General features: G+C 38.3%; 1 protein-coding gene across 3 annotated transcripts in view; it reads right to left on the bottom strand.

Moving 5' to 3' along the window:
• Nucleotides 1-11928, bottom strand: part of si:dkey-34e4.1 (carboxyl-terminal PDZ ligand of neuronal nitric oxide synthase protein) — a 53849-nt gene that overhangs the window by 3268 nt on the left and 38653 nt on the right. Inside the window, exon 11 of one of the 3 annotated variants that reach the window (XR_009433880.1) lies at nucleotides 3169-3350. The exons of the other annotated variants lie outside the window; for them this stretch is intronic. The gene's annotated coding sequence lies outside the window, so the exon portion shown is untranslated. The remainder of the gene's footprint in view (nucleotides 1-3168; nucleotides 3351-11928) is intronic. 3 annotated transcript variants of the gene reach the window in all.

The following is an 11928-nucleotide window of genomic DNA, read 5'->3' as shown; positions in this document are numbered from 1 at the left end:
CAATTTCACTGAGTGGATAGTGCTTCGACAATGGTGAGTGGAACTACTTGTTGCGAGCCCCAGCCTACACCAAAAAGGGGCACAGGTGGCACCAACAGGGCACATCGAAAGTGATCGATTGAAGGAATGTCTCGGTTACATATGGTAACCCTCGTTCACTGAAGGACAGAATGTAGACATCATGTCCAGTTGCCTCTGCTGCTGTACAACCACTGACCGGCCAGGTCACTGGCTCGGCTCCTCAGCGAAAACCTGGTATGCATTGCACCTGCTGCCTTTTTATGCTCACGCTGTGATAACTGCAGCTAGATGCAATAATTGTATGCCAATGTGCACTGGCTCGTTTAGTTTACACTATTAGTAGATTAGTCTATCGAATGATATCCCAATTCATCGGTCATCTGATGTGATGTCTTTGTTACTTTCTTCAGGAACAAGGGTTACCATACATATCCGAGACGTTTTCTTGCCACTTACTTGGAAAAAGAAAACACATTTTTACTCAAATTAATCAAAATGGATGTATTGCGTTTTGGAACCAAACTCTTCATATATATATTAGGATTTTGTTTTATTAATAACTTGATAAATGTCACGAACAAAAGTTAGAAGACAATATGTTAAATAAATACAACAGATCTGCTTGTCAGTTGTGGGGAAAACATTTATGATGCTTACATTTATTCATTGTGAAGTCTTTTTGTAGGCATGCAAATTTTAATAAACTATAATATGACTGTGTTTTTTAATAAATCATCTAAGTTAATCTTTCAGACTTATACCGAGAGACTTCAATGAACAAATAAGTGAACAATTTAAAATAAAATCACAGGGATGAAAAATCAGCGATTTCACAGCCAAATAAAGTATTTAATAATTATGTGGTTATGTGGATCTGTGACCAATGATATTTCAGTAGGAGGGACTATACAGCACAGTGCTATAAAAACAGATCCCGGTTAAAATATCCTAGTGCTTATCATGACTACAGATAATTACCAGCTGATACATGGATGAAAGCCTTTTAACACTTATCATGCCATGTCAGGACATTGTATCAGAACTATAGGGAAATCAGCAGGGAGATGGGATTGTGTGGTGAACAGTTGCTGAATCATCAAAAAGAGCTCATACACAATTCTTTGAGACAGTCTCCATTCTGCGTGTGCTTGTGTGTGTGCGTGTGTGCACTTATCTCTGTACCACAGTTCCCCTGCTGGGTGAATTAAGTAAAGAAAGAGAGTGGGAAGAAAAAAGAGAGAGGGAGAGTGAAAATGGGAGACAGAGCTGCAGGTTTTTGTATTGATGGCTCTACTAAAAATAACTGCAATGCAGTCACTTAGCATGGGACAGGGAAAGCACAACATAAGACTCTTTCTCTCACTCATACACATTCAAACATATGCAAGTTACATGTTGTGCAAAAATATAAATAAAAACATTAAACTCAAACTACATAGTAGGCAATTTACGGTAGATTAGGTATTTTCTGACTGCATAAAAGTTGCCACAATGCTTGTGGGTGTGTAGTTTCTAAGATGGATGAAGGATGAAGTGCTTTTTAATGTGTTGCAATGCAGTTGCTGGGTGGCTGGTCAGTGATTGGTTATTGTTTTAAATTAAAAAAGCACACCCTTAAGTCTCTATTATGTTCTGTTCTCTAGACATGAATCAAGATACCTTCATTGTCTAAGTTTTTTTTTTTTATAAGTATGATCTCAGAGAGAGTAGTAATACACTTTTTTTTTCAATCAGCCAAACAGGGTTGGCTATTTGATCAAATCCCTAATCCTATATGAATAATACTTCATTGATACGCTAATAAATACACATATAATCCAACACATTCAGTATAACTTCAGATACAAAGCTACAGACTTTTGATCTTGGACTTTACATCTTCTCTCTTTCCTCCAATTAGCATATGATCACATCAGCAATTCAGTCTGGCCCCCGACCAAACGCTGTCACATCTCCTCGTCCATATCTTTCCAGAGAGCACTCTGCCTCCTGCTGTCTCCTCGTCTCAGGGGATCTAATATTAGCTCATTTTCCTGTGGGTTTCGAAAAGTCTCAGTAATTTCATATTCAATATTTTTCTTTAATATACACCTCTCCTCCCTAGTACTGCAATGACTTTCAGTGAACATGTGCTGTTATATATATATATATATATATATATATATGTTTGGAAATGTGAAGAGCCCTTATAAATCTTGCAAATACTGGAATGGTATGTTGAATAGCAGTGGAGCTCTTGCAATGAAATGTCACACCATCCATTTAATAAGTCTAAAAATTTAACCTTTAGTCTTGTGTAAAATGCCATAGCAACAATAAAGAATGAGCTTAATGTACTTCTCATAATACAAAATTTCATTATTCAGTGTTGCACTTGTTAAGCCGTTGCAGAGTCACAGGAGCTGTGTATGGGGGCTGCTTCTGATATATTGTGTTCATCAGATGAAATATTAAAAGCTCCCTGAGGGAGAGCATTAGACTTGCTCCTGATCATGGTAATGTGTCTGTATATGTAGACAGATACTATTTTTATTCTTGAAGGGGAATGTGTGAAGTCCACATATGTGCATAATAAAATATATAGTAATGCATTTCAATCCTGTTGACATTTGACAGCAAGAGCACAAACACATACAATAAACTTTACTTCATAAATCCACTTTTGTAATGAGAGTGTAAGCCAGTGTACTACATGATACTCTAAGCTAGAACATAACATACAGTACCACACACACACACACACACACACACACCGACCGACCTATTAACGAGGTGTCATAGATGCAATGGTTTTCATAATAACATAATAATAATTTTTAATTTTCCTAATAGTCATAACCATCTGAATTAAAGCAAAAAACAAAATTGTATAGTCTGATTGGAATGCACTGTAGGTCACTTTGAATAAAAGCATCTGCTAAATGCATAAATGTAAATGTAGAGGCCTCAAGAGGTGATGTCAGCTTTAACACAGTGTAGGTCAAACCTGCCCACGCCACACAGTACACAAACACAGAGACTAAATCCATCATTCTGGACATCTGAGCAAACACACACACACACACACACACACACACACACACACACTAATCTTCATTCATTAACATGCCTGTGTAATTAAATAAAGTACATCACCATTATACTTACAGAAGGTTGGTAAAGTGTAGAAGAGAAGAAACAAAAATCAGCGATTTCAGACAAAGGAAGATAGGTCAGGTGAGGGCATGAGATGGAGAGAGAGCATCAGAGAGGGTTAGGAGATTAGAGAGGAAGAAGGCTGTTACAGGAGGAAGTGGATAATCAGAAGGGGAGGCTCCTCACACGTGCACCTGAGCAGAGAAAGACAAAAATAAGTCTCCCCTTTCAATTCTCAAACCCACACAAATCTCTTCACCTAAATACCTGACAAATCCATCTAGAAAATCATCTGATCTGACTCCACCGCAACACTACAATCTTTATCATTGTATAATCCTGCCAAATCCACATGATTTGCATTATTTAGGAATAATTTTTTAGACCCCAAACATCAGTAAAGGGAGGCTTTCATATTTAGCCCACTTTTGTGTGGGCTATTTAATTTTCCCCTAAAGTTGACCTAAAGGCTGAAATATACCACTACATGAACAAATTTGGGCATCATACACTTTCCAACTGCGTAAATGGAAACTGAGGAAAAAATGGTGCTCACATAGGCGCCGATTTATGTTTTTCTCCGTGGGTGCTCAAGGGCGCACGCCATTTAAAAAATAAAAAAATAGACTAGGCTATTCAAAAAATATTGCATTTCAGAACCTTAGGCTAATGGACAGCGGCCGATACAAACAAACACAACAGCGTCACTTCTCAAAAATACAAACAGGATTGGAGATGAAAAGTTTAACTGACACGTAACCGCTAATGCGTTCAGCTTCTTGGGAAATTAATGTTTTGTAAATATTGATTAAAAAACTATTGCGAAAGGACAGCGTTTCCATTAACCGATTGTTGCGACAAAAATAATGAGTTTCTGGGAACGTCTACCTCATTTATGTTTCGAGGTTTCTTTTGATAGTGGCCTGGCTTTTCTTTGAGGTTTCGAATCCATTATTCATATAGGCTAAAAAAATATTTTTTTATTTTATGTATTTAACAAAGAACTCGTACTCTGTCCAAAAGTAGGCTACTTTTGTGTCCATTAGTTTTTCCTCTTTTAAACCGTATATAGGCCTATACTTGAGCAGAAAAATGTTCCCATTTAAACCCTGTTACGAACTTTAAGGAGTCTAGGGAATGTACCGTAACATTTACATTTTAACGTACTGCTGGGTATGAAATGAGGTGGAAGAACATGACTGACAAAACTTTGAAAGAGAAAAAACACTGGACGTTTATTCACAAAAAGCCAAAGCCACTAGATCCAGTAAAATAACAATAATAATGTGCGCTATGTACAAGGTGAAAATGTAAACAAACAAGCAATAAAATGGGAAAAGAACGAAAGCTGCGCCAAAGGAAAGAACAAAATATAAGAAAACAATCCTTAATCTAAACCTAATCTAACCAAAGCAAAATGTAGAAAATAAACCGAAATCTTCAGTGCATCCGGCACCTTAACTAAACTGTCTAAAAAAAACAGAAATACAATGTGTGGCGCTCACTTCTTACCTAGTGTGTCTATACAATATGTACAGTGTATATCGCGATATACTGACCTGCGTTCTCTTCCCTCTGTACTACCAGCTGTTACTCAAGAAGCCCTTTCACACATACAGACTTTTGCGGAAAATTACCGGTAAATTGCCGTAAAGAGATCATGTGTGAACAGGATATTTTAAAAAATACGAGAATATGAGAATATGAGAAGTTGTAACATTACCAGTAATTTGCCGGAATTCTGCTTATGCGAAATTACCGGTATGAGTACGTACGAGTTCAGAACGCGGTGACGTAAGACGTCTACTCCGGGCCAATCATAACAATGTGACGCATTCACACACCGTTTAAGAAAATTAAATAAATGTCATCCAACTGAAGCGACAGTGAAATTAAAGCGCTCCTCCTTATCCGGGCGGATGAAGAAATTTGTCGTCAATTGAGAGGAACTGTTAGTGATGCAGTGACGTATGATAAAATAATTGTTAACTGTCTCCGAGAGCAATGCATTCACAGCACAAAGTCAGGTCATCAATAAACTGAAAACATTGCGTCTTAATATCTAAAAAATAGACGACCATCACAAACGAAGTAGTAGTGGAAGTATTTCTTGTTCCTATTATGAATTTTGTCAATCTATTTGGGGATCCTGCTACTCCACAAATCCTGTAGCTCTAAACCAGTGGCAACCCGCGGCACGTCATGAAATCACACGCGACCCATCATGCCGAACACAATAATAAAAAATAAAAACTTTTAAGTTTTACAACTTATTTTAGTTTGTACCTAGGGAAAAACACATAGGGTACAAACGAGAAGTCGGAGCAGTGACGAAGAGTGCTGGACATTCGGCATCAACTTTCAGTTTGCCCCGCAACACACTTGAGGATGTTCAGCCCGTCTTTTTCCCCTATTCTCCCAAAACAGCTAATACTGTTTCAGCTATTAAAATAGTTCAGTTTTGTATGCTTGGAGCAGTTTTTGATCGTTAAACAGGCCTATAAGTTTTGTTTTTAAAGTAACAAGCGGCCAGCACAGAGAGGGAAAGTTGATCATAGCCTGTTTGATCAGTTTAGCCTTCTCAAATCATCAAGAATTGTCTAAAATAAAATCTAAAGATATAAAACAGTTCAAGCATGTAACGATGTTTTAACGTTAAACCCATATAAATGTCACTATATCGAATATTTTGTGCGGAAATTGCAAGATAAAGCACGCTTTTTTTCCGGACATATAGGTGCCAGCGAGATAATAATATAAAATAAAGAAATATAAAATAAAGAAAATAAACATGCTTTCTGCCGTCTTGTCTTGAACAGGAGCGCTTACAAAAATAAACCGAAACTCAGCGAATACATGCCTCACAGACATGATACATATATCCGTAGAAAGCTTTAAATTACTACTTAACGAAATAATAAAAACAAACAAAAAAACTATTTTATTACAATCATAATCCATATAGAATGCGTGTCTGATAAGGAGATGACAAGTCAGGCAACTTCATCCTTGGGACACAGACTCAGAAAACACTAGTTTATTAGTAAATAATTCAAATATATATATATATATATATATATATAAAAAAATTTTTTTTCTATTTCCCTCTGTCACATTCATGGTAATTACTTTTTTCCGGTACTTTGCAACATATTTTTAACTCAATTTGAACGCAGAACTGTTTATCTGCGCTGATAGACTAGCCTATTTGATATTAATTTGGATCAGCATATAGTTTACATTTGTGAACGCACCTTTTCTGCCATGTCGCGCGTCTTACAGACTGCAATTTACAATCGCCACTTCATTGTGCTATTAATCCTTTCAAGACGAATTTCACTAAATTGGTCAGCTCCCTACAGCATCAGGTGTTTTATTAATGGTGAGTATAATTATTCAAACCAGTCGTCTATTACGATGTCTCTGTAACAAAAGTAGTTGCATGAATACTAAAGTTTGAAACAAAAAATGAAACCATCAACAGAAATACTGACCATGTATTACCCTCCATGTTTAAAAATACGAGCGCAGCTGTTTAGAGGTTTATGACGTCACAGAATTTACCGGTATTTTGGAATGGATGTGTGAATGGTGCTTTTCCGGAAAAAAAGACGGAATGTTGTTGACTGTGTGAACAGCGCATTTTTTGAATTTACTGGTAAAGTCGTTCCGGTAATTTTACGGCAATTTACTGGTATTACTGTGTGAAAGAGGCTCTGGTCTCATAGCGAACGAATAACATAGACAACACATCAAGATCAAAGCACATAGCTTATTATCTGAGAGGGCACTTGTGGTGGATGTCGATATATCAATATTAATAGGTTTGGCTTTTTTTATAACAGATCTGTCCATTTTAGTCTGATTAATGATTAGTGATTACGGAAAGCAGTAAATGATTACATACTCGCACGGCACTGTATAGTGGGGGATGGGACGTTTTCAGAAACGCTGTGATTGGTGGATAGGATATGGAACATGCATGCGACTGGTTATGTCACTGTCACTGACATACTTGCCAACCTTGAGACCTCAGAATTAGGGAGATATTAAAAAGGACCGGGTGGGGGGATTGTGTGTCGTCATATACATCACATAGACAAACGATGTATCGTCATATATAATATCACATACACAAACGCAAAGAAAATGTAATTCATTTATTTGACAGATTCAATTCCTTAAGGCCTCTCCTCAGGAGGTTAGACCCTAATTTGTTAGCTACTGTAAATGAAGAGATATGAAATAGCTAGATCTTATCAATAAACATTTATTAATTCATAGCCTAATGCAACAATTACATAAGTAAACTCTTAAAACATTATAATTATGACATTTCATTTTTAAATTTTCATGTAACAGTCTAAAACTAAATAAATAGCTGTTCTTGCATTTCATTTCAGACGTCTGCTTCTAGGGATCTTTTTCGCGCTCAAGGTCGTTATTTCAACCGTAGGTGCGCGGCCGCGGTGAGCACGCTCATAATGGAAGCAACGTGGTGCGCTACTTTTTCCAGGCGGGTGTTTCCTTCTCATCTCCAGAAATATATCTAGTAGTAAAGCTAATGCGAGCCGAGGTGAGGCTAGAAATCAATTAATCCTTTGCTGATACTTCTTCGTCGTCATCATGGAGAGCGCAGTTTGGTTGCATAGCAAGCGTTTGGTCTAAAACGGCGCCCAGTGACGGATGGTGTAGCAATATTGTTGTCCGGGTGGAAATCGGTAAGGATGGCTGAAGCGAAACAGTCGTTCCGAAGCTTTGCGAGATCCCGAAGCGCAGATGTGTCGAAACACTGATCCGAAGCGTGATTCGAAACACCCATGTCACGTGACTATGACCAAACGAAGCCTCGAAGTGTTTCACTAATTGTTTCATCAGGTGTGGTCCGCCGAATCAGCGTTTGATTGGAACGGTCGGGAACAGACCACACAATCGCACATCTGTATAACTGACCTCGTGGGTTTTTGTGAGAGGAGTTTGACTTTGAGATAGCGGATTTTTGGTGATATAGTGACATAATGCGATTTGATTAGTTATAGGCAATTTAGACTTACATTTAACTTTACACAACACATTGACTGAGAGGCTAGAGACAGACAGAGTATACATATAGTGACACATTAATAGATACATAGATATAAATATATATAGACAGCTAGATTAATAGATAGATACATATATAGATAGATTACAGATACATATATAAATACATATATTATAGATAGATACATATATAGATAGATTATAGATACATATATTATAGATAGATACATATATAGATACATAGATTATAGATACATATCTAGATACATAGATCGATTCATATATAGATAGATAGATTTGGATAGATAGATAAAATGGAAGCTCCCCAGAAGAGATGCCGTACATCTGTGGTGTGGGAGCATTTCCATTTAGCAACCCCAAATAAAGTGAGATGTGTGTATTGTGATCGGCAGCTAGCCTACTGCAACAATACATCATCCATGATGCGCCATTTGAGGAGCACTCATCCTGCCATTTTGCAGGGTGCAGAGGATGGCATTCCCCCTGTACCTAGGCCTGCTACTGACACTGCTGGGCCATCTAAGCAAGGTATGCATTGTTTGGGATATAATTATAATTGAAATATAATTACAACCTTTTGGGACACTGTTTATAAAGTTTATAAGTTATATAAAGCACTGATTATAAACACTGGAAGGTTTCCAAATAATGAACCAGTAGGCTATACTTTTAATAGATGTGCACTAATTGAAGCTGTATTTTTCCAATGTATTTGTCTGAAAGTATGTTTTGTCTTCTCTTTTAAAAGTCAGACAGAGGGAATTGGATGAGGCTCTTATAAACATGGTGGTGAAGGATCTGCAGCCCTTCACCATCGTGGACGATGAGGGATTCAGGGCATTTGTGAACAAGCTTGATCCAAGCTATGTCCTCCCATCCCGGAAGGTGCTTAAAATAATGGTCAGCGAAAAGTACAACAAAGCCAAGGAGAAGACAATGGAGGACCTACAAAAGGCCGAATTTGTTAGCCTTACAGCTGACATGTGGTCCTCCATTAATATGGATGGATATCTTGGTGTGACTTGCCATTACATAACACCAGAGGCAAAAATGGCAACTGTTGTACTGGGTGTAAGGAGGTTTTACCAAACCCACACAGCCCAGCATCTCATGGAGGCTAAAGCCTTGCTAATGGCTGAGTGGGGAATAACCTCCAAAGTTCAGTGCATGGTGACTGACAATGCATCTAACATGATCCTAAGTGCCCAGCTACTCCACCTTCGCCATGTCCCATGTTTTGCTCATACTTTAAATTTGATTGTGAAAAAGGCACTAGATCAAACCCCAGTCATCAATGAAATACGCCAGAAGGCCAGAAAGATAGTGGGGTTGTTCAGATCCAGCTGCAAAGCAAAGGACAAGCTTGTGGAGATGCAGAGCTTGATGGGAAGACCAACTCTGAAACTGATACAGGAGGTTGACACGAGATGGAACAGCACATTTGACATGCTACAGCGCTTGTATGACCAACGTGAACCAGTGGCTGCTGCACTTTCCAACTTAAACAATGATACTGCTCCCCTGACAAGTATTGATTATGACATTATTGAACAATCATTGTCAATACCGCAACCATTCAAACTCGCAACCACAGAGATGTCAGAGGAAAAGAGAGTGTCTGCTTCAAAGCTTATACCACTGTACAGGATGTTGCAGCACAAGCTTGCACAGAAAAAAGGAAATGCAACGCAGGAATCAACTGTTCAATTAGGTAGGCCACAATGACCATACTACCCATGTGATTGGCCATAACTGTCATATTATTGTCATTATTATAAATATGTGTTTCTCCTGTTTTGGCTCATAGGCTCACATCTGCAAGAAGGTCTGCACTCCAGATGTGGAGGTTATGAGAGTTTTAGAGCCTTGGCACTGGCTACACTGCTGGACCCAAGGTTCACAAATGTGGCATTTGGAAATGCTGCCAAAGCCCAGGAAGCTGAAAAGCATATCACACTGGAGTGTGCTTCACTGATGCGTTCAAACACAAATCCTGGTGAGCAGTTTCAGTCTGTGTTATGTTATGTAATCTGAATCATGTAATATAATATATCCTTCATATATGCCGTCAGTTTAGGATTTGTTACTAATTGCTGTTTTCATTTTTATTCAGACCCAGAAATGTCAACATCACACCCATCATCATCATCATCACCATCACCATCAACATCAACACCAGTAGAAACACAGGACAGTTTATGGGAACTTTTTGATACTCGCATCCATCAAACCAAGATGATACACAATGCTACAGCTGATGCCACAGTGGAAGTGAAAAAATACATCAACGATGCGTATTTGCCCAGAACTCATGATCCACTAACTTACTGGAAAGAGAGAGCAGTAATCTTTCCTCATTTGTATGTCCTTGCAAAAAAATATCTTTGTATGCCAACAACAAGTGTCCCTTGTGAGAGGATTTTTTCAAAGGCTGGAGAAATTATCTGTAAAAAAAGAAGTAGGCTAAGTCCTTCCACAGCAGATAAATTAATATTTTTGAATAAAAATCTCTAAAAAAGTGAGACATTGTGGCTTGATTTCTTTTATTAATATTCATTTTTCATGACCAAAATAACATTATGCACAGTGAGGAGCCTATAGGTTACAAGCTTCACATATTAGAACATTATAATAATAAAAAAACAACACATTTTTTTAATGGCTCGTCAAGGTTGTTTCAGATCAACACCTGCAAGTGACCACTAGGTGTCACCGTTGAGACGGGTGTCGGATTGATTCGAAGCCTCGAAACAATATGGCACATTTGGTTCAACTGTTTCATTGGTTCACGAGGCCTCGATTTTGCCATCACTAGAAATCGGGAGAAATTCGGGAGAAAGGTCGGTCCGGGAGATTTTCGGGAGGGGCTTTGAAATTCGGGAGTCTCCCGGAAAATTAGGGAGGGTTGGCATGTATGGTCACTGACAACAACATAACCAATCACAGTGTGGCAGACGCTTCATAGCGCCAACTGCAATGTTTAATTTTAAATAAATGTAGCCTACTGGCAGTCTGGCACTGGCACACGTGGGTGCTCGGTATTTTCCGTGGGTGCTCGAGCCCCGGAGCACCCACGGTATCGGCGCCTATGGGTGCTCATACACTAAAACAATTAAGGATCACACACCAGACTTCCAAATCATTCCAAACTCAGACAGAAACATCCACCTCATTGCTAGGAGACACAATACAAAAGTGTTCTAAAATGTCAAAATATGAAACATTTTTGATATGCTCTGACTCGATGTAATCACGGTGTAAAAAATAAAATAAAAAATGGAATCTGTGCACATCATACACTATGCAATTTTCATGTAAATTCAGACTTGGCAACTAGTGTTGATGCATCCAGACTGATAATTGGGGCACAAATCTTGGCAAAAGTCACATACTGTTTTTCAACTTTACATAAACTCATTCACACAGACACACAGACACACACACACACACACACACACACACAAAAACTTGCGATTAGTCTAAGTAGCAGTAATCAAGCAGCAAGTGAAGATTATGGAAGATCAATGCAACAGTAGATAGACTAATCCATGACATTAAATCCATCCATGCATTCATCCCTCTCACATCAACACACAGACAAGCTCAAGATCACACAGTTCTGAGGGGCCATGAAAGCTGTCTTAGTGTGTAGTGACCTACAGCGCTGAAACCATCAGCGGAGACAGTTTCTGGATGGGCAGATAATAA

Source organism: Carassius carassius, chromosome 5 (assembly GCF_963082965.1).
Source record: "Carassius carassius chromosome 5, fCarCar2.1, whole genome shotgun sequence".
Lineage (NCBI taxonomy): Eukaryota > Metazoa > Chordata > Actinopteri > Cypriniformes > Cyprinidae > Carassius > Carassius carassius.
This window is presented reverse-complemented; position numbering and strand designations above follow the sequence as displayed.